The sequence below is a fragment of the Puma concolor genome, chromosome B1, assembly GCF_028749965.1.
Source record: "Puma concolor isolate L17-30 chromosome B1, mPumCon1.1.hap2, whole genome shotgun sequence".
Classification (NCBI taxonomy): domain Eukaryota; kingdom Metazoa; phylum Chordata; class Mammalia; order Carnivora; family Felidae; genus Puma; species Puma concolor.
Window position 1 is genome coordinate 178,600,162 of NC_141670.1, and position 24,713 is coordinate 178,624,874.

Consider the following 24,713-nt stretch of genomic DNA (forward strand, 5'->3'; position numbering starts at 1 on the left):
AATTAATGTGTGTTAGTCATATGGCATTTTGCCTTTATTTATATCCAAGAGTTAGACATAACCAATACCCAAATAGTGTGTGTGTGTGTGTGTGTGTGTGTGTGTGTGTGTGTATGTGTATAGTTTAGAGACAAACTAAACATTTTTTACAGAAGGAAAAAAATAGGCTGAAATAGATGTTTTTGTTTAGAAAAAATGTATATATTTTGGTAGAGATGGATAAATAAACGCCTCTTTAGAGAAAAAAATGCATTTGAACAGAAGAGAGCACATGAACAAGTAGCTAAGTGCAATAATGAATGCAAGGACTAGAAAATGGCCAACTAAAATTATCATAAAATATGGCAAAGTGTTCAATAAACATAAAAGATTTACATTTAATGATGTCTAGAATAAACTTCTGAAGTTTTCCCTTAATTAAGGGAAAAACACAAAAATGATTGAAGCAAGAGAATAGTTTTAAATATAAATAATGAATAATAGAAACTCAATACAAGACAAATATTATAAAAGACAAATAGAGTTAAAAGTATATTCTGAGTAAAAATTACACAAAGCAAATAAAAAAAATATTCCAATGGTAAATAAATATGCCTAAATCATTCATATAGAAAAATGAAATGTAACATATGGGGAAAATGTACTTTGCAGATTTGAAAACATAAAAATTAATCATTGAAGGGTGCCTAGGTGACTCAGTCAGTCAAGCATCTGACTCTTAATTTCAGCTCAGGATATGATCTCATGGTCATGAGATTGAGCACTGCATTGGCCTCTGTGCTGGGCGAGGGGCCTGCTTAAGATTCTCTTTCTCTACCCCTCCCTGGCTCATACGTGTGCTCTCCCTCTCTCTAAAAAATATTAATCTTTGAAAATTACAGAAGGTATTTAGCTTTAAGAAGAAGTGTTATGTGACACAACAGAGAAATATTTGGTAACCATAGAACATTTATGGTATACAGCTCAAGGAGTTATGTTTAGATCTGAAGTCATCACTATAGCCTTAAGAGAACTTAGGAATCATTGTAGAGATGTATTCAGTCTTTTGGAGGTCATTCAAATCATACCCCTAAAATAAGAAACATGAAATTAGCTACACAAATTATGGAAGTGAGGAAAGGTATTCTATTGTGGTGTAAATTGTTGAAAATATAGAGAACTGATCTGGAACTTCTTTCCAGACATTTGTATGAAAAAAATAGCACATCAAAATGAACTAAACAAATTGATGAGTTTTTTTTTTTTAACTCATTAGTAAATTCCAACATTGAAACTGTACATTACAGGATTAACAAGACAGTTGTCACCACCTGACCTAAGCCCATTTTTTCAGGTGCAGTAGCAGTATACTTCTACAATATTTCTAGTTAATTCCCAGCTTTTGAACACAAAAATTTACCAGTGAAACACAGTCCTCAATCTAGTATACTAATTAAGTCAGCTACTCATTTCGCCAATGATAGCTAATACCTATACCGCCATTAGGCTTAGATAAGACTTCATTAAAATTGCTGGTGATGATCCAAGAAAAAGATTAGGCTGATAGTAGCTCTGTCTAAATTGCAGACATGTGAATCAATACAAACCATCCTTGAAATTTGTATAACTGATTCAATAAATTGAATGTTTCTAAAATGAAGACAAAATTAACAGATACCTACAATGCCCACATACACATCATCCGTACCTTTCTGTGGAAAATATAAACACGGTATAGTGGGATTTTATGTCAGGAAGACAGGCTAGAAACTGATTCTGTCTTGGTTATTTTGTTAAATAATAATGAGATTCAGAACTACCATACATGAAATGAATATAATACAGACCACCCACAAGAATATTATAAAAATTATATAATAAGAAAATGAGCATGGTGCTTGGCTCTTCACAAGTTGTACTTGTTTTGAATACTATATAAGAATAGTTTTTCTTGGAAGATAATTCTAAAAATCACATGTGAAAAATAGCTTAATAATTGTGCACATAGCTCCTAAGATATGATTCCAAGTATATATGATTTAAGATTTTGTTTCAAAGTACATAATAATGTATTCTGGAGCCCATATAATCAATTTCCCTAAATTAATTTAATAAGATGGATCATTCCTAAAAGATTAGATGTAAAGTCAGAACAAATATAGTGAGACCACATATAGTGAGATATTTACATAAAATAACCTCAATAGACAAAATGTTAAAACTATACCAAGATAATTAGCAACGTCTTCCTCTTTGTATTTTTATATATTTCCCTAAGTCTTTATAAAGCACATATATAATTGCCATGAGAACATAGGAGAAACAAATAGTTATGTCTATACTGCAAATGTCTTGGGGCTCCTGGGTGGCTCAATTGGTTAAGTGTCCGACTTCGGTTCAGGTCATGATCTCACGGTTTGTAAGTTCGAGCCCCACATTGGGCTCTGTGCTGACAGCTCAGAGCTTGGAGCCTTCTTAAGATTCTGTGTCTACACCCCCCCATGCTCATGCTCTGCCTCTCTCTGTCTCTCAATAATAACAGTTTTATATATATATATATACTGCAGATTGTCTTATTTTACTATAAACCACCAGTGAAAGAAATTGAGAATGATACAAAGAAATGGAAAGGCATTCCATGCTCATGGATTGGAAAAGCAAATACTGTTAAAATGTCTATATTGTTCAAAGCAACGTACCCATTTAATGTAATCCCTGTCAAAATACCAATAGCATTTTTCACAGAGCTAGAGCAAATAATCCTAAAATTTGAATGAAACTGAAAAAGATCCTAAATCGTCAAAGAAAACTTGAAAAAGAAAAGCAAACCTGGAGGCATCACAATTCCAGACTTCAGGTTATATTACAAAGCCATAGTGATCAAAGCATTATGGTTCTGGCACAAAAATAAACACATAGATTAATAGAACAGAATAGAAAACCCGGAAATGAACCTACACATATATGGTTAATCTTTGATGAAGCAAGAAAAATATCAAATGGAAAGAAAGATAGTCTCTTCAATAAATGGTGTTGGGGAAAATGGACAGGGACATGCAGAAAAATGAAACTGAACCACTTTCGTATACCATACACAAAAAATAAATTCAAAATAAATGAAAGGCCTAAATGTGAGACCTGAAACCATAAAAATCCTAGAGAACACATCAGTAACTTCTTTGACCTCAGCCATTGCAACTTCCTTCTAGATAGGTCTCCTGAGGTAAGATAAACAAAGCAAAAATAAACTACTGGGAATCATCAAAATAAAAACTTCTGCATAATAAAGGAAACAATCAACAAAACTGAAAAACAACCTTTGGAATGGGAGAAGATATTTACAAATAACATATTTGACAAAACGTTCATATCCAATTTATAAATATATGTATCTTTATGTATATAAAACTTATAAAACTCAACACCAAAAATACAAATAATCTAGTTTAAAATAGGCAGAAGATATGAATAGACATTTTTCCACAGAAGACAAGCAGATGGCTAACAGACTCATGAAGAGATGCTCAACATCACTGATTATCAGAGAAACACAAATAAAAATTACCACACACCTGTCAGAATGGCTAAAATCAACAACACAAGAAACAACAGGTGTTAGTTAGGATGTGGAGAAAGAGGAACCCTTTTGCGCTGTTGGTGAGAATGCAAACTGGTGCAGCCGTTCTGGAAAATATTATGGAGAGTTCTCAGAAGTTAAAAATAGAACTTTCCTATGATATAGCAATTGCACTACTAGGTATTTACTTAAAGGACACAAAAATACTAATTCAAAGGGATACCTGCACCTCAATGTTAACAGCAGCATTATCTAAATAGCCAAATTGTGGGAACAACTCAAATGACTATCGATTGCTGAATGAATAAAGATGTGGTATATGTGTATAATGGTATAATGAAATCTCACTCAGCCATAAAAAAGAATGAAGTCTTGCATTTTCAAGGACATGGATGGAACTAGAGTGCATTATGCTTAGTAAAGTAAGTCAGAGAAAGATAAATACCATATGATTTCACTCATATGGAGAATTTCAGAAACAAAACAAATGAACAAAGGGAGAAAAAGAGAGAAACCAAGAAACATATTCCTAACTATAGAGAACAAACTGATGGTTTCCAGAGGATATGAGGGTAGGGAGATGGGTGAAAGGTAAATGTTGGTGATTAAGGATTGCAGTTGTCATGAGCACTGGTTATTATACGGAAGTGTTGAATCACTACATTCTACACCTGAAACTAATATTATACTGTATCTTAACTAACCAGAATTTAAATAAAAACTTGATAAAATGCAGCCTGCAGTCTTCCTCCTCAGGACTGGTGTTATGAGTCAGGTTAAAAAAAATATCTTGTTTTATTATTTTGCTGAGTCTTTTGATAAGTTTGGGAATAGGCATTGGGTGAATATGTTGGAAAAGCAGCCATGTTCAAAACATACAAGAGAATTTGGAGCTACCAAGGTCAATTCTGGAAGGGACAGAGTAAAAAAGGTAATGGGTAGAGAAAAGCAGAAATGGGACTTTAGAGATATCAGAAGTCCAAAATGTCTTCTACCTCTCCCTTTTGTCATCTTACAAACTTTCAGAAATCCTTGCTGAAATTTATAAAATTCTTGGATTAAAAATGGGAGTTGTTACCCAGTCAAAGGGATGAATTTTGAATACCTGGTATTCTTGGAAAAAGCGTAGTCAACCCAGGAGGAGGAAAAACTAGGGGAAAGTCATCCTCTAGTTACTGATGAAGTCTAGGGGAAGATGGATGTAGAATTCTACAGGCCTTGGAAGAAGTGGGAAATTAAGTTTTTCCAAAGGACAGAGGGAACCCAAATGATACCTAGATTGCAAGAGGGAAAATATGACATTTTATTATTTTTCAAACTAGAGCAAGGGGGATGGTTATTAACACTATAAGTATTGCTCTTTGATATTTTCAAAACTGTTTAAACAGGGCAATCTTTAATTGGAAAAATCATCATCTATGTCTGCTTCTCTTACTGTTGATTGATTTTTTTTTTTTTTGTTATTGTTACATGCCATATTTTTCTGCTTCTTTGAGTGTCTGGAAATTTTGGTTGGTTTCCAAATATTGTCATTTACTTAAGTGGTTGCGAGGTACTTTTGGAGACCCTTGATAATTTCTGTGCTTTGTACGAGGATACAGTTAAATTACTTGGGACAGTTTGACACTTTTCAGTCTGGCTTGCTCTATCTATCTATCCATCTGGAAAGAACAGAGCAGTCTATAGGGATAATTTTTCTACAAGGGAGACAATACCTTTTTGAATATTCTATTCAATATTCCAGATATTATGAGGTTTTCCCACAATTGCTGATTAGAACACACACTATTTCTAGAACTTTGTGAGCACTGGAGCTTCTATTTGTTCTTTTCTGGTGGTCCTTCATTTCGCAGTTGTAGTTTCCTCTTGTGTTGAAACTGATCAGCTCTCATGTGAAGATTTCAGTAGCACCTTTTGTAGATCTCCATAACATAACACCATCTGGCTGCACCTCTCCCCACTGTGAAGCGATGTCCTCTACAGTCTGTCCTGAAGATTCTAGCTAGTTTACCATTTTCTTTCTATTCTTCTTCCTTCTTTCTTCTGTCTTCTTCAATTCATGGAGACTGCCAGGATACATTTGGGTTTGCTCTCCCTGTCCTGTGCTCTACAAATTCTCTCCAGATAGCAAGTTGAGATGACTATAGACCTCAACTTGTTTGGTGCCCTTTTCTCAGGGCTTACTTCCCTATGCTTTCTGTAGTTGAGCGTGCAAAAGGGTCTACAGCTAGATATCAGTACTCTACCTCAATCAATAGTAGGAAGTTTTATGAACTTTTGGTTCAATGACCCTTGGACTCTTTAGTTCTCCAAAGAATATTATATCACATATGATAACTAACATATTCAGAATTCAGACTTATCAGTAATGAGATATTTTGGTTCACAGACATAATGGCATTCATCAAATGTTAGCAATTCCCAGATTATCTTATATATAATAGAATAATATACAATTACTAGAAATTCCTTAATTCATAAACTTGAATCTTTTTTCTGCACATATTACCTTTTGACAGGATTTCTTTAGATATTTACAGAATTCTTTATCATCGTATGGTATTCGAACAATATTCATGGATTGTACACATATAAATGTAGGCATAAAACAATTACCAAGTAATAACACAGACTACATAAAAGTAAACAAACATTAGGTTTGAATGAAGTATTTCAAACTTTTACACCAGAGGAAAAAGCTTCATTAGGCTAATTGAAAATGAAAGTTCATTAGACTAATTGAAATGTCAACTGGAAAGACTGTCATGTGGTAAAATCGTTCACGTGTGTATGCATATTTTACAGAAGTCATTATTTTTGTAATTTAAAATTTTAAACATTTGGAATGTTTTATATTTAAATCTTTTAAAATATATTCACTTTAAAATTGTTTAATATAATTATGATTAATAATATTGTGCTCTTTATTACATATAACATGCCCTTTGAAATGAACACGTTAACTCAAGAATCAGAAATTTGGTGTTTTGAATACTTGATGTCATTAAGAAATTTATAGTTTTATTAAAAGACATTTACAAGGTATTTAAAAGGATTTATATGGTATTTAAAATGCTTTAAAAATTGTTTTGAGCTATTCAGAGTTCCTCTAAGATGTTACTGCCATTTATAAATTTAATATTCAGCTCATCATCTTTCCCTAATTTATTTCAACCTCAATTTCTTGTCTTTAAGAGTGATTAATACTCTGAGCTGAAAGCCAATGATTAAATGGGGGAACTGTTTGGCATCATTTAGGTGAAATTATTGGCATAATAAATAATGAGAATAAAAAGAAACAAGATAAAATTTTATTAGTGTGTGCCTTTGGACAAAGAACGAAGCCTAAAATTTTTTCATAAGTCAAACTCAGTTTACAGATAATTTAGAATTTTTAGTTCTGAAAATCAAGAAGGTAGCAAAAATGAGTGGAACTAAATTTTAAGCAATAGAAATACTAAAGTTACCGCTTTTTTTTAATGGAGAATATATTTTTATTCTATTCATAATTGGATTTCATCTTCTTCTGAAGTATACTTTTGAGTATACTCTTGAGTTTCAAAAAGTATACTTTTTGAAGAGATCATTTTTCTCTTTGTGCTTGAATGTTTCTATTTTGATAGGTCGGAGAAATCTGAAAGTAGGTTAAATTTTGAAGTGACGTCATTGACCTTAATGTTGCTCATAGTTAATTATGAAATACATTTTTATAGGTTAAAAGAACAAATGATTTTATACTTACATTTGTTATAAACAGTTGCCATGAAATAAGTATCCTACCATTATTAATTGCTTACCATTAAATATTAGAAAATTTTTTCAAGCAGTCCCTGGATTTTTTCTCAATTTTATGTCTTTCAATATAGACCTTTTTTATTTTACTTTTATTTTATTTTTTAAATTTACAATGTAAAGCCTAATTTCATAATGAGAAAATATAATTTCAATTGCTTATTTAGGTCTCCATAATAAATTACTAAAGCATGACTTAATTAAACTGAATATTAATTTTTGTGTCTTCCATTTTGAAATTTGCTTATGATTAAGGTTACACTAAGATGTTTTAGGCTGAAATTACAGTAAAACGTCTGTTATTTGGTACTGCAATGTCTCTCTTGCCTGTGAACAAATACAAATGTGTTTGATACACTGTGACTTTAACCGATTCATACAATTCTGTTTATGTTTTTTAGTGGTTATCTTAGAAAATAAATGTTCTTTGACCATGTGACATTAATTTTTCCTGACTTTTAATTTGCCAGTGCTTTGAACTTTTCCTTATGTTCTGTTACTTAGGATAGACAAGAGATTCAAATCGCTTTCTCTAAGCACACCAGGGTAAGAAAGCAGTATAAATAGTGGCACCTGGGTGGCTCAGTTGGTTAAGCGACCAACTTCAGCTCAGGTCATGACGTCTGTACTGACAGCTCAAATCCTGGGGCCTACTTAGGATTCTGTGTCTCCCTCTCTCTCTCTGTCCCTCCCCTGCTCATACTCTGTCTCTCTCTCTCAAAAATAAACATTAAAAGGAAATAAAAAAAAAATAGCGTAAGTAGTAATAATGCCAATAAGAATGCTTAAAACTCCAAGAACAGTTGAAATCTTTCTACTCTCATCCACTTTGTACACTGTTGTTCATATTTATCACAATATTTCCTTAAAATATTATTCTTAAAATCATATTTCAGCCACTTCTTATACATGTATATAATCCTACTTCAGGAGCGCTTAGGTGGCTCAGTCCCTTAAGCATTGGACTCTTGAATTTGGCTCAGGTCATGATCTCATGGTTTGTGAGATTGAGCCCCATGTTGGGTTCCATGCTAACAGCACAGCACCTGCTTGGGATTCTCTCTCTCACTCTCTCTCTCTCTACCCCTCCCCCACTCTCTAAATAAATAAACTTAAAAAATAATAATCCTACTTCTACACTCCATGCTCTCTGACATTCAGCAATCTTTTATTTTTTTTATTTTTATTTTTTTAAATTTTTTTAAATTTTTTTTTTTTTTTTTGAGAGAGAGACAGAGCATGAGCGGGGGAGGGGCAGAGAGAGAGGGAGACACAGAATCTGAAGCAGGCTCCACAGGCTCTGAGCTGTCAGCACAGGGGCTCGAACTCACAAACCGGGAAATCACGACCTGAGCCGAAGCCGGACATTTAACCGACTGAGCCACCCAGGCGCCCCTCAGCAATCTTTTATTGTCCTTCCCAAACTCAATGACCTACCATACTTACAAAGTCCCTTTCTCTACATTTTAATCTCAGCCTTCCACTTAATGTTCTTTTCATTCTGTATAACAGGCTTCTTTCAAAATAAGCTTACATCTTAGAGAAAAACTTTCAGGCATAGCTCATTTTACCTGACTCATTTATTGACTAATTCAGACACTTTCACATTCAATTTCCCTTGTGTTTTCTTTATATTTTCTCCCCTCAAAACATTTGTCACATATTTTAAAAGAGTCATTTTTAACCTTACTGAACTTTGTTACACAAGATAGAGTAAAAAAAAAAAAAAATGAATAAGGAAATAAGGAAAAGAGAAAAGAAAGAAACTAATAAATATAAACATTTATATTTATATTTTATGTATTTTACTAATTTCATTAATATAAAAAATGAAAATGTAAAATTAGTGAAACATTCATGTTTATTTTAGTATTTTAAATTTTAAGTGCCCTGTAGTGCTTTCTCTCCAGATAGATAAAATTGACTTGAGTATAAGGACAAAAATAATTTTGCCAGTTTTTAAAATCTTTCTTAAGTGACCTTCCAATAAGCTGTTTCTTATAGTTTTAGAATAAAAGTGAACTTCCTTATATTCTGGCAAATGATAACTAGTTATATGTCACATAATTGTGATTAACAGTAAAGGTTAATGGGTTAAAAATAAGTCTTGATTTCAAATACTGCCTCTGTGATCCAGGCTGGTTGTTTCTTCTGCCTACACCTTTGCTTCCTCACTTGTAAAATTGAGTATTATCTATATACCGGTCTTAATGTGAGAGGATTAAATGTGAAAAATGCATGTGAAGTACTTACCGTATGTTTGATACCCAGAAGATACCTGCTACATATTAGCTAGTGCAATTATTTTTCGTAAGAAGAAGTTGTCTGTGTCTATGTGAAAATTTCAAAACTGGCTTTCTCTATAGAGGTAGGTGGACTTACTTCCTCCAGAGAATCTATAGGGAGGGGATATAGTTATAAAGTTTTTGAAATCCCTTACTCTTTCCTCTCTGTCTGTCAGGGCTGAGTAATGAGTGGAGAAATTAGACACTGGCCAGAAAGTGAGAGGTGGGGTTCTTAGCTGGGGAGAGCCTGAGTTTATAATAATCTGAAGGTGAATGTTGTGTTCATCCTCTTTGCCTTGCTTTAACTCCCTGTGCTTCTGAACTCAATTTGTAGACCATAATCTATAGATTATATTTCTTTTTATGTGGAAAATGTTAGAGTAACATTTTCTGTTTAAAAATGTAATTAATGGAGTTTTGTTCAATCTACTTCATGTCCAAGGTGTCATAAATAAAATATTGGTTGATTATAGGGCTAAGTTCTTGGGGCAAATAAAATAACAGAAGGGTAATGATAGAAAGAAAAAAGTTCTTGAAATAGCTCAAGGAAGGAAAGGTGAAGATAATTCTATCTAAAGTGGATAGAGGGGCACCTAAGTATCTCAGTCTGTTAAGCCTCCAACTCTTGATTTTGGCTTAGGTCACGATGTCATGATTCTTGGGATCCAGCCCTGTGTTGGGCTCTGCACTGACAGCACAGAGCCTGTTTGGGCTGTTTGGGCTTCTCTCTCTCTTTCCCTCACTGTTCCTCCCTCTCTCACTGCCTCCCCCCCTGCCCCCCGCACCTCTCAAATAAAATAATCTTTAAAAATAAATACATTGGATAGAAATCAACCCAAAATTCATTTAGCTGCAAGTAAAATATCCAGGATGGGTGACTCTCAGGGAAGAGTATAGCACAAATTTAAATTTAAATGTTGTATTTATGTAAAGTGAGAGATAGAGAATCATAGGATTAAAAGCAACACATTAGAATAACCATTATTTTGGGAATAATGAAGTCAATATTTGTGTATTTCTGCCATGAAATACCTAAGCTCAAATGGAATACCAACAATCACTACTTTTATTACAGTTTCAAATGAGTAAACAGCTTTATAAAGTATAATAAAAATATAAAGTTTTTCTGTTTTCAACCTATCACATATTTACTAAATTATAAATTGCATAAAGTTGAGAATTCTGTTTGTTTAATGCTATATCCTCATCACCTAATAAAATGCCAATACATAGCTGAGACTCAAAAATATTTGTTGAATGAATGAGTAAATGAGAATTTCAATAAAGGTTAAGAAATCATTTAATAACTATGTTGACTCCAAAATAGAATGACATCTAAAATTAAATCAACTTGATTGAGTACTTTCACTTATAAGGCAACAGATAAGACAACCATGTCTGTCATAGTTACCCAACATGATACATGATGTCATCCATCTATCTATGGAAGCTATCAAATTAATTTGGGGTTTACAAGATAAAGGCAAAAAGCCCTTGAAATCCCCATATACGTATGGGGATTTTCAGAAAGTATTTTATTTGTTGTGTAGCCTATTTATTTTAGTTGAAAATCAGTTTTGTCAAAAATATTCTAGTATTTTTAAATTAAATGCCATTTTTCTTGGGTGAAGTATTAAAGGTATCTCAATGATGTGAAAAAGTATTATTTTTAGTCTAAGTTCTTGTTATGTGAATAAATGAAATTATAAGATGAAGTTGAAACTTTTCCCAATATTGACAATTTTTTTTAAGAGAGAGAGAAAAAGAGCATGAGCAGGGGAGAGGAGCAGAGAGAGAGAGAGAGACAGAGAGAGAGAGAGAGAGAGAGAATATGAAGCAGGATCTACATCCAGTGAGGAGCCCAATTTGGTGCTTGATACTACAACCCGGGGATCATGACCTGAGCTGAAATCAAGAGTCAGATGCTCAACTGACTGAGCCACCCAGGCACCCCAACATGCACATTTCAATGTGACCATTATAAGCCACCAAAATGAAAATTATACCCTTAAAAATCTTGATATTGATATTGATATTGAAAATAATCTATTTAAAATCACAATGCAAGAAAAGTTTTAAAAAGTCTTTAACATTAATGAATTGTTTTTTCACTTACATCCTTTATTTCTTCCATTTTTATTTTTTATTTTTTTGAAGATTTTACTTTCAAGTACTCTCTTTACCCAAAGTGGTACTTGAACTCACAACCTTGAGATCAAGAGTTGCATGCTTTACTGACTGAGCCAGCCAGTCACCCCTCATTCACATCTTTTAAATCTTATTTTGTAAAAGCATATACTCATCAATTACATAAAGGCTGGATTGGCACAATGTAAATCATTTGGGTTAAAATTCTGATGATGAGCTTTATGAAGCACTTGGCACAACAAAACATAGGTTAATATGCTCTGAATTTTTTATTTCATTTCAGGAATTCTTTTCTCACGGAGACTTTATCACTTGTGAATTTTTTTTTTTTTTTTAATTTTTTTTTTTCAACGTTTATTTATTTTTGGGACAGAGAGAGACAGAGCATGAACGGGGGAGGGGCAGAGAGAGAGGGAGACACAGAATCAGAAGCAGGCTCCAGGCTCTGAGCCATCAGCCCAGAGCCCGACGCGGGGCTCGAACCCACGGACCGCGAGATCGTGACCTGGCTGAAGTCGGACGCCTAACCGACTGCGCCACCCAGGCGCCCCATATCACTTGTGAATTTTTTAAGCTATCATGGACGTTGTTAATTCCTTGACTGCCAACATTCTCACCGTGGAAGGAGAATTTGCACCATCGGCACTGGCATTCTTTTGAGCCCTTTTTATAAGTCCAAAATTTGTCCTAAAACTGTATGCCACCATTTTCAGATTAAAGTAAAAATAATTATATGTATACTTTCATGATGCATTTACTATATTCTCTAAAGTGTCATAAAGATTCGTTATTAATTGTGTTTAATATTTCTTTTCCTTGGCAGTCTGTCTCTTTCAAAAAGTTTCAAAAAATATTTTTGTTTCTAGAAAATGCATGAGATGCTCTATCAAGGGGAAAATGGATATTTAAGGTAAAAGTAATTTTGGAGAAAAACAATAAATTTAGGCAGCTTCAAGGTCGCAGTTTATCTGCCCTTGTCCCATTAACATGCTAATCTTTTTGCTTTAGTTTCCAGTGTTACCTCATTGATCCTAAAGATGAAAAAACTGGTATATTATTTCTCGCAGTGACTGAGATCAGATGTTTTTGTTTTTGTTTTTGTTTTTGTTTTTCTATCCCCCTAATTGCCACTAAGAACTTCACTGAGTTTTATAACTTTTAATATAAAATACTCAAAATGACTTAAGTTCTCATTGGACTTTACCACAATTCCTATCCTTTCAATTCAAGTTTATCCTCAAATATCTCTGTATCTTTTGTGATATTTTATTTTAGTTTGTGTAAACCCCAACGAAAGCAAGGGGAAAAAAATTGTGATTAGAATATGTGCTACCCATAAGATAGAGAGCTTGAAATAATTAAATAGTAATGCCCTTAAGCCATTGCTGTGTTAATATTACCAACAAGTAGTATTAAAAGTGTTAAACATGAAGTGCCATGGAATTACTGTGTTTTCATCTTTGTCTCTGAGTAAAAACAGCATCTTGCAGAAGCCAAAATGAATTTAAAATGCCTCTCCTAAGGCCACAGAGTCTAGAGCAACTCTAGCAAATCTAGAGTCATTGCCCAACAGAAATATAAGGCAAATATATGCTATTATAAATTCTCTAGTAACGACATTTAAAGGAGAAAATAAAGGCACTAGGTAGATAGGTAAATTAATTTTAATAATAGATTTTATATAACCTAATTTATCGAATATTCTGCTATTTCAACCTGGAACTAATATAACAATTATTCATTAGATGTTTCACATTTATACTAAGGTTTAGAAATAAAATTGTCTTTTATACTTAGAACACATCCTAATTTGGAAAAGACACATTATCAAGTGCTCAATAACCACATCTGGCTAATGGCTAGTGTGAAGTTGAAAATTACGAGGGGTCTGAATGGCGCCCTCTTTGCAAGCTAACAAGCTAACAAGCTAACAAGTTGTGTATGTATTTAATTACAAGGAAAATTCCAGAAGCTGATCCTCAGGAAAAGTACAGTACAATTTTACATTTAAATGTGAAACAGAAGTCTATATGGAAATACCTTATATGTGGAGCAATGGAGGGAGCGAGAAAGAATGAACTACATGTATACTCTGGCAAGAGACATAAGCTTTAGGGATCAGACTGAAAGACATTTACTATTTATAATTTGTGTCAGTTCCCAATTTTCCACAGGGTTAGTTATATGGATGAAGACATCACCTCCATACATAGTGACATTGATTCTCAAGAAAGTAAGTCCAGGATTATGACAATTAAAGTTCATATAAGGTAATTGTCACATTTGCAAATTCTATCCTCTGAGTGGGGAGGGAAAGATGAAAAAAAGACAAAAGATAGAGACTTTTACTTTGAAATTTAAACAAATTTTATCCGGAGAATGAAGGGGGATATCTGTATAGCTTTATTATCATGGAATTGCAAATAGCTGCAGGGATATAAGTCTCTAAATATCTCTAGAGTGATGCACTATCCCTAGTTTCAATATATAATTGCCATTCAATTGGGTTGTGAGTGCCCTTTGCTCAGAAACCCCAAACCATGCAGAAACTTTAAAATATTCATGGAGAAATTCCTCTAAATGGTATTTTATTGGATAGGACATATCTAAAATGTGGTTGAGAAAAAATAATCTTGTTATGGCTTGAATCTTTAAGATTCATGTGTCAACATCCTGTCTCCCAACGTGATGATGGTATTTGGAAGTGAGGTCTTTGGAAATGATTGGAACTTGAGAATGGTATGAATGACGTATAAAGACACCCCAGAATATTCTGTTACCCTTTCTGCCCTATAAAGACATAAGGAGAAGTTGGAAGTCTGCATACCAAGAAAGGACTCTCACTACAACCTGATCTCAGACTTCCAGCCTCCAGACCTTTGAAAAATAAATTTCTGTTGTTTATAAGCCAACCGGTACATGGCATTTTGTTATAGCGTTTGAAATGACTAAAATATAACCAGGATACTATATGAAGTTAGATACATATAACACACACAGACAAAGGTCAACTGCAGGCAGTAGAGAAGACAAACTCCAGAAAAGAATCTTCTTAAAATTTAATTTAGACATTTAACGATAGGAAGACTAAGACATGTCTGCAAATAGTAATAACAGACCTGATACAAGAATGCCATATCCTAACACCAAATGCCTGGAAACTTGAATATATTGAAGTACTGGAAGAAAAAATCTTGGATATAAAGAACATTCACTAAACAAAAAATAGTATTTTGTGCACAGCAATGGTATGAGATGTTAGTTACTCGACAGAAAGAAGAATTTCACATTGAATCACCATTATATAATTGGATTTGTAATCTTACATTTGTGTGTAAAACATTAAATAGTTTTTCCACGTTTTTCTGTCACACTTGCCTGCCTTTTTTTTTTTTTTTTTAATCCAGTTCTCATTTTTTGGGTATGTGGCCATGAGACGCAGGCTAATATATCCTTAAGTATTTCTACATTTTTTTCTTTTCCTTTCTTTTCTTTCTTTTCTTTTCTTTCTTTCTTTCTTTCTTTCTTTCTTTCTTTCTTTCTTTCTTTCGGGAGACAGAGAGCGGATGTTGAGTGCATGATGGAGCCAAAAGCAAAGAAGAATTCATATTATTGGAGGCAGTCAGCCTCTCAGTGTTCTGTGAACTCAGCAAATAAGAAGTCCTCCTATATCCGCCACCATTAGAAAGTAATTTGATATAAATTTGAAACTTTCTGATATCTACCACATATAAGTACTGAAAATCTCTCTTACAAACACATAGACACACATATATATATTTGTATACTCTCTCTGATATGAATGCTAATAATATACTATTCTACATCCCATATCAGTATTTAGTACTTCTGTACAATTTTAAAATAGCTTTAAATGATATCTTAATCCAACAAACTGAGAGCCGCTGGAGGGGAGGTGGGCTGTGGGATGGGTTAAAGGGTAGTTGTTGTGATGAACAGTGGGTGTTTGCTATATTTACGTGTTTAAGCACTAAATTCTACTTCTGAAACTAATATCACACTATTTGTTAGCTAACTGGAATTTAAATAAAACCTTGAAATAAACAAAAACAAAAAGAAATATAAAAAAGAATGCTACACACATTAAATTATACCTTTGCAACAAGACAAAATATAACAAAAGATTTAAAATACTTTTAATAGTACACCTAAAAAATAAATGACATATTAATGAAGTGTTGCCTTTTAAAATTAATGTAAATGGGGATCTTGGGTGGCTCAGCTGGTTAAACGTCCAACACTGGATTCATCTTGTGGTTCATGAGTTTGAGCCCCATGTCAGGCTCCACACTAGTAGTGTTGGAGCCTGCTTGGGATTCTCTCTCTCTCTGCCCCTCCCCAGCTCATTCTCTCTCTCAAAGTAAATAAATAAACTTAAAAAAAATAAAAATAAAGTTAATGTAAATGTTTGTACATAAAAAATGCGCAGTGACAGGGCGCCTGGGTGGCTCAGTTGGTTAAGCGTCCGACTTCGGCTCAGGTCATGATCTCATGGTCGGTGAGTTTGAGCCCTGTGTCAGGCTCTGTGCTGACAGCTTGGAGCCTGGAGCCTGTTTTGGATTCTGTGTCTCCCTCTTTCTCTGCCCCTCCCCAACTCATGCTCTGTCTCTCTGTCAAAACTAAATAAACATTAAATTTAAAAAAAAATGCACAGTGGTTATTTGATTAAAAATACTTTGGGTATAAGATACATTATAAAAATTTTTGAAGCTAATCCGAAATGTAAAGATCAGAAAGCCTGAAATAAATTAGTAATTTAATACCTTAGATTATTGTCAGAAATAACAGACAGAAAGCCTGAAATAAGTTAGTAATTTAATACCTTAGATTATTGTCAGCAATATTGACTAAATAAAAAGTTTCACTATTTGTTTATAGCAGATGAGAAGTAGGTGACCAAACCTCAAATGAAAGGTATGATCACTGGGACAGCCAAGGAGTCGATGATCACGGGAATAATGACGTTTCAGTCCAGGAGAACATGATAACAAAGGTGACAGCAGTTACTGTTGAAATAGAGAGGACTCAGAAATGACAGCACCACCGAAATTATGCAGGCAAAATCCCGATAGGAAAATTATAGCCTGGAGATGTGTATTGTGTGGAAAATCAAATAGCTATGTCCTGGGTTAGGAGATAATAAGGAACTCATTGCAGAGCAGAAAACTGCTTTCTGGCCCTGCTGAAAAAGCAGACCATGCTTGGCTTATCTAGGGGTTAGGTCCTGCCTATGCTCCTAAATTCCTTAGACCATGTTATCACATGGAATATTTTACCCTGTTCTAACTTGTTTCTCTGCACGCTTTCTATACATTCTTACTGGCATATAGCCAACTAAAGTATTATGCAATGTTTGCCTAAATGTAGGCTCAATAAATACAGCAGTTTGAGAGCAGCTCAGGGAGACTTCCCTAAGCCACCCTCTCGCCTGTCTTGACTTGCATGGAGTCTTGAGTAATCTTTTCTGCTGTCCTTGGCTTTGCTGGACAAAGCTGAAAGCCAAACCCATAATATTGGAAAGTATCTGTCAGACATGGAGATATTCTTGTGAGAGTTTATGTGAATAAACATAAACATAATTGCATGTATTTCTCCTATTTCCTGTTGGATATAAACATGGGCACTAAGCACAGGAGGAAAAATAACAGGAAGGTAAAAATGAAGCAAAATCCTAAAAACTTGTAGAAGATGAAGAAGTAAGTGATGCATGGGGAGATTTCTAGGACTCCAACAGAAAGAATAAAAAGTGTTGCTGGTAGAAAGATAGGACATGGAAGTAGTTCCGAAGAATCAGTCAGCAAGATGTCTCCTCTCTCCCAAACAGAGCTGTAGACTTAATGCTGTTTTAGCCAACATTTCACGTGGTTTTCTTGTTTTGTAAACATTTGTATGCTTCTTCTAAAACAATTTTTTTTAATGTTTATTTATTTTTGAGACAGAGAGAGACAGAGCACGAGTGAGGGAGGGGCAGAGAGAGAGGGAGACACAGAATCTGAAACAGGCTCCAGGCTCCCATCTGTCAGCACAGAATCCCATGTGGTGCTCAAACCCACGAACCACGAGATCATGACCTGAGCCGAAGTCGGACGCTCAATGGACTGAGCCACCCAGGAGCCCCTGCTTCTTCTAAAAAATTTACAAATTCACAAAACACCTTAAAGAGAATGTTTTTTGCTTTTGTAGAACAGAATTGGCAGGCCCACCCTACCCAATTTCAAGGTTTACAAAAAATTACAATAAATAAGATACTGTGGTACTGATGTAAGTATGAACAAATAAATCAATGGAAGAGAATGGAGAGTCCATAAAGTGCCATAAAACAAGTGGCGTATAGATAGATATAGAGATGATAGATAGATGATAGAGATAGAGATAATAGAGGTAGATAGACATGATTGAGATGATAGAGATAGAGATATACTCTTTTTAAACCAATGTTCCAGAACATATGAGAAAAGAATATCCTTTTCAACAAATGACACTAAATAGATTTATGTAAAAAATATTGTCTCCTGCCTCAAAACACACACTAAATTAATTGTCATCATGGCCATAAAGAAAAATGGAAATCCCAACTTTCTACAAGAAATATAAGAGAATATTTTGTTAGTTTGATAAGATTAAGATTTCTTAATATACAAATGCAGTAGTGATACAAAATTATGAATTAGATTAATCAAAAAAAATCCATTTTCCAAAGTACCTTATTATAGAAAGAAGGAGTCAATTCATCAATGAGAAAAAACATTCACAAAATACATATTTGACAGAAGACATATCCAAAATGTATAAAAAATTCATAGAAATCAAGAAAAAGTAGCGACTATTCATTGTGTTACCCCTGAATGTGTCCAGATACAAATGAAGTACTCTGTCCTTTGTGATTTCTTCAGGTGAAGAAATTCAGTTGATAACTTGCCAAACAGGTGTTGGGCATCTAGAGAACTTCAATAATAATTATAACAATAAGCAAACATATATTTATGACATATATTTGACCTACAAAATGGCACACACATTAGTTAGATTATTTCACTTAACCTTTAAAATTAGGTCGGTTACAGTATTCTACCCATTTTATAGATGAAGCAACTGAGACACAGTACCTTTTTCATATCAGATCTGTTTTGTACGATGGAATCAGCTTTGGAGAGCAGCAAGTTAAATTATCCTGTAATCTATAATTACTTAGATTTTTAAATAAAGAACAATTTACAGTTTTGTTTACTCAAAAATTATCTGAGTATCTACTCTTCTTCAGACACTAGGCTAGTGAATTCAACAGTGGTAAAATAGGAATGGGGCATGAATGGTAAATAATACATGATTTCTACTTGCTTGTATTCATTCCTGTTTTTAAACAATTATAGTCTGTTTTTAGAACTCCTCACAATACATTACAATGAAGTTTTCTTATTAATGATAATTCTATTATGATTGGTAAATGATAGCACCCTAAGTTCACAAATCACTCTCTGAGTTTTTTGTAAGTAACTGCTTTTAGTGGCCCCTGCTGAGCAGATATTTACTTCTACTGAGTTTTGTTGTGTTTAATTAGGAAAGATTATGGAAGATGTTTTATATTCCTTTTTGGCCTTAGGGCGTGATGAGCATTAGCTGACATGACAGATATTGCAAAGGATTTTCACATAGTGAGACATTTTGCAAAGCTTTGCATGAGGAATCATATTAATAAAAGTAAAAGCTATTGAGCATATAATTCCCCATGTACCACTACAAAAATGAACGCCAATGGGTTCATTTTTGATTTGGCAGACTACTGGGTTGGTCACAGATTTAGTTTTTAGCAGACATGTTTTGGAAATAATAAATAGTAAGCTTTCCCAGAATAGAATAGCAACAGGGAAAGCTAGTCAATGTGCCTTCTAAATTTAAATTTTTCTTATGAACCCTGAAGTGAAATTCATGGTTGCAGTCACATGTTATCAAACCTTTGGACACACACACACAAAAACAAAGATGAATGTTGTTAAACATCATAATGACTTTTAAAAAGTGGAATTAATATTTGGAATCATATCTAAATATATCACATGCCCTCACTCGTTGTTCTCTAAAGATGCATGAAGAGACATATTGAAGTTTAAAATAATCCCTTTTAAATAGACATAATTAGATGGATAATAATAAAAATATTTCAGAGATGCTAATAAGAAATATAAAATGTTTGTTAAAGCAAAAAAAAAGTGGTTTTTCAAAAGGAAACCTATTAGGGGAAACATATTATGGGAAAATATTTAGGGAAAAGGACTTTATTTTCAGTAGAGTCTATAGATTTCAACAGATTCTATTCAGTGAGTATGTACGAATAATTTATTATAGTTTTAATTTACATTTATTTCACGACTAGTGAAATTGACCGTCTTTTCATGCTTATTGGTCATTTGCATATCTGCTTTTATAAATTACTATCCAAGTTATTTTATCAGGTTTTTTTTTTTAAATATGAGGTTTGTTTTCTCAATGTGTATAAAGGTTTTAAAAATATTCTGGACACAATTATCTTGCAAATTTAACTTTGTAAATGTGTATTCTCTGTGACTTGTACAGTCCTTGATTTTTATGTTTTGAGAAGAAGAATTTTAATGCAGATAATATTCATTTCATCTTTTTACAATTTTGCTGTCTATAAACTGATAAGCCCTTTCCAAAACCAATGTCACAAAGATTTCTGGTTCCTTTTATAAGCTTAATATTCAGGCATGTGATTTATTTCAAAGTGATTCTTCTGTGGAATATTCATGGGCCTTATAAAAGTAGGTTTAGTACTAAAATCTCTATTCACCTTTGTGCCAGATAAACCATGTTGTCTTTATTAGTGTGGCTTCATAGTAAATCTTGAAGGTAGGTAGTGTAAATCAATCTTGTTCAATTTCCAAGTTGTTTTGACTCTTCTAGATTCTTTACTTTGCATATAAATTCAAAGAGAATCTTGCCGACTTTTGCAGATACACTGGGTAGGATTTTATTTATGTTGAGTTGAGCCCATAGACCATTTTGTGATGAATTGCACTCTTAGTAACATTGAGTCTTCCAATCCATTATAGGGTGTGGCTCTTAGATCTTGGGATTCCTGCAGAAATGCTTTTTTAGTTTTCAGTCTAGAGTTTTTGGACTTTAAAAAACAATATATTCTAAATGCATCAATTTTGATTCTATTGTACATTAATTTTACTGCAGTGTATAATTACGTACCAATAGCATTTAGAAATATGATTTAGTTTTATATACTATATACATTATATACTTGAATCCTGTGAACTCGGTAAATTTACTTGTTAGTTCTAGTAGGTTTTTTGTGTATTATTTAGAATTTTCTACATGAGTGATCACATAACCAGCAAACAAAGACTTTTACACCATCCTTTTTATTTATATCCCTTTTATTTACTTACATACTTATTTATTGCATGCTTTATTGCACTGCTTAGGACCTAAAGTGCAATTTTAGTTGTGGCAAAAATGGACATCATGGCTTTTCTTTATTTTAAAGAAACAGCAGTATTTCACCAAAATATTATGTTAGATATAGTTTTTCCATAAACTTTCTAACTAATTACTATATAAATATAATTCTTTCTATATTATTATATTTATATATATATTATATATACTATAATATAATATAAAATTTATGTGTAAACATATTTATATATTTTTATATATTTTATGTAATTATATAATAGTTCATAAATATATTAAGTATAACATAATTATACTTATATACAATAACAATTTGAAGTTCTGTTCTTAGGTATCAACATTAGCTTTGTCACATATACATTTATAATCATTCTGCCTTTTTGATGACTGGACTTTTTCATTCTTTTTTTTTTTTTTTTTTTTTTTTCCAACGTTTATTTATTTTTGGGACAGAGAGAGACAGAGCATGAACGGGGGAGAGGCAGAGAGAGAGGGAGACACAGAATCGGAAACAGGCTCCAGGCTCTGAGCCATCAGCCCAGAGCCCGACGCGGGGCTCGAACTCACGGACCGCGAGATCGTGACCTGGCTGAAGTCGGATGCTTAACCGACTGCGCCACCCAGGCGCCCCTGGACTTTTTCATTCTAATAAAGTGATTCTCCTTAACCTGGAAAACAAATTTTTCCTTGAGATCTATTTTCATGATATTACTGTAATTACTCTAGCCTTCTTAAAATTATAGTTTATTTTTCTTTTTTCTTTTTTTTTTTTTTTTTTTTTTTACATTCACAGTTTAAATGATATATTTTTCCATCAATTTTCTCCAGGTCATCTTTGACTTTCTATTTGAGGTAAGTCTTATACAGACTGCAAAGAGTTGCTTATTTGCCCTTGTCTCTGATACTTTTAGTGATTGGTTACTGAAAGCCAAACAATGTATCAAAAATTCCCAGATGATTTGAATGATGTTATCTTCTTCATAAACACCATATTTTTCTTTAGGACTTTAGTATATGGCATTTTAATTTGATCAAGTCAAGGGAAATAGTAGTATAAATATTATGTAAGTAAACTGGTTTTCCCTTTAAAATTTTTTTTAACATTCATTTTTGAGAGTGAGAGAGACAGAGCATGAGTGGGGGAGGGGCAGAGAAAGAGGGAGACACAGAATCCAAAGCAGGCTCCTGACTCTGAGCTGTCAACACAGAGCCCAATGCGGGGCTTGAACTCATGAACTGTGAGATCATGACCTGAGCTGAAGTCAGAGGCTTAACTGACTGGGCCACCCAGGCACCCCTGGTTTTCCTTTCCTAAAGGGTATAGATCTTTAAGAATCTTGACTAGAAACGTGTGAAATTTATTTTGGTAGTCTCTACAATACTAATCTCCCTATAATTTAAACCACTGAAATATATATTTAGTGGTTTTCTTTAGCCTCTTATGAGTTGATATTTTCTTGATTTTTTTTCCAGTTTTTTACTTTGTACATGTGCCTATTTGAATTAAAAATACCTCGAAGGGAAACTAGAGACAGAAGAGTGGATTAATTTCTTTTTCCAAATTCCATTTTTCTAGGTTCACAATTCCTAAATTCAGGTAATTTTCATAGTCTTTATCTCAAACTTTTGTCTCCCTAGTTGCAGGTGGTGCTGTTGTAAACTGTAAGCCTCTGTTCACTACTTTGCTTCCAACATTGTAAATTAGCAAATGGCTTGAGGAGAAAAGTACCAGTGAATGTAGGGGTCATCTCAATATACACCCTTTTTCCAGAGTCCTAACCATTCAATTATTCCATTCAATTATTACTGGATATTCTCCAATGCCTTTTTAACACCTGTTTTGTTTTGCCTGTTGTTCCAGGTTTTAGGATTATTATTGCCAGGAGACTTATTCTAACAAACACCTATGCCACACCTCGAGATAAACATCTTTCAAAGTGTTTAAAAATACTTTATTCTTTGAAACCAAGAAGCCATGTGTTTAAACCTTTCAGGTTTCAACATTTGATCTCTATGATTCCCTTTTATTTCTGCTTGCAAACTGCTGATTCTTCTCATCTTCTTATTGGAACACCGTGTTAAAAGGGTCCAGCAGCAGGGCACCTGGATGTCTCAGTCGGTTGAATGTCTGAATTTTTATTTCAGCTCAGGTCATGATCTCATTGTTCGTGAATTTGAGCCCCACATCGGGCTCTGAAATGACAACACAGAGCCTGCTTATGATTTTTTCTGTCCCTCTCTCCCTCCCTCTCCCCCACCTTCTCTCTCTCTCTCCCTCTCTCTCTAAATTAATAAATATTTAAAAAAAGAAAAGGGTCCAGAGGCAGCCAACATTCATATCAGTGCTCTCATTCTTTCTCACCATGTCCCACAAAGTTAGCTGCTGTAGCGACCACTGTCCGATCTTAGGAATTACAGGTGGGGCTTCACTGTTTTGCCACCACATAATCTGTATATCTAGCCTCCTAGACTGATATATTGGTTTCTCTGCCTCTCCTACTTCTAATTCCACTGCTAAGCCTGTGACACTCAGTTATATTCGGTCACTATTAGAACTCATTTCAAAACATTTTTCTCATGTTCTGAATGAATACTTGTTGCAATAATGAACAGCCTCCTAGTCTCAGTGGCTTAATATATAATCAAGATCTGTTTCTCTCTAATGTCACATTCTGATATGGAGAGGGTATCTCTCATGAAAACTTCTTTAAGTGATTAATAACGAAGAGATTCACATTTTTCACATATTGTGGCCCACCATCCTCTAAAGCTACGTTGTCTACAGTAGCTTCTAGCCTCATACAGCTGTTAATTTAATTAAATTAAAAAAAAATTAAATTAGTTCTCTGTTCTCAGCGTCCCTCCTTGCATTTCAGGTGCTCATTAACCATGTGTGGCTGGTGGTAGGTGTATTCAACAGTACAGACATAGAATCTTTCCTTCACTGCAAAAAATTTTCTGATTAGGAACTTCTCTAGAATCTCCTAAAAATTTCCCCCAGATTCCTTCCCTCTGGCCAGCCAACAAATGAAGAGGGTCATTAATATCTGGTAGGATTTCATATGGCCAGATCTGGAAGTGAGGTACATCATTGTATTTCACATTCTATTGAGCGGATATTTGCCCAATAGACTTTCCCATCTGTACAGGAAGCTGAGAAGTCTAGGTTTTTTAGTTAATGTATTTATTTATAAATAGAAAGCAAACTTGGTGAACAGTCTCTTCCACATACTTTTGTTCTTTAATTTTTTTTGGAAAGATAGAAAAATAAAAATTAGAACATTTAGGAAGCTGTATATATCACAGTCCAGAAGAGGGAGAAGGAAAGGGAGGGGAGAGTCTTAGCCTTCTGGCTTGTACAGATGGTTCTAGAAAGGTGAAATTGACTAAGATGGAGAACACATGCAAGTGTGTGTATATGAGCATATGCAAGTCAAGGGTATAGTTGGGGGATGCCTTGAATACGT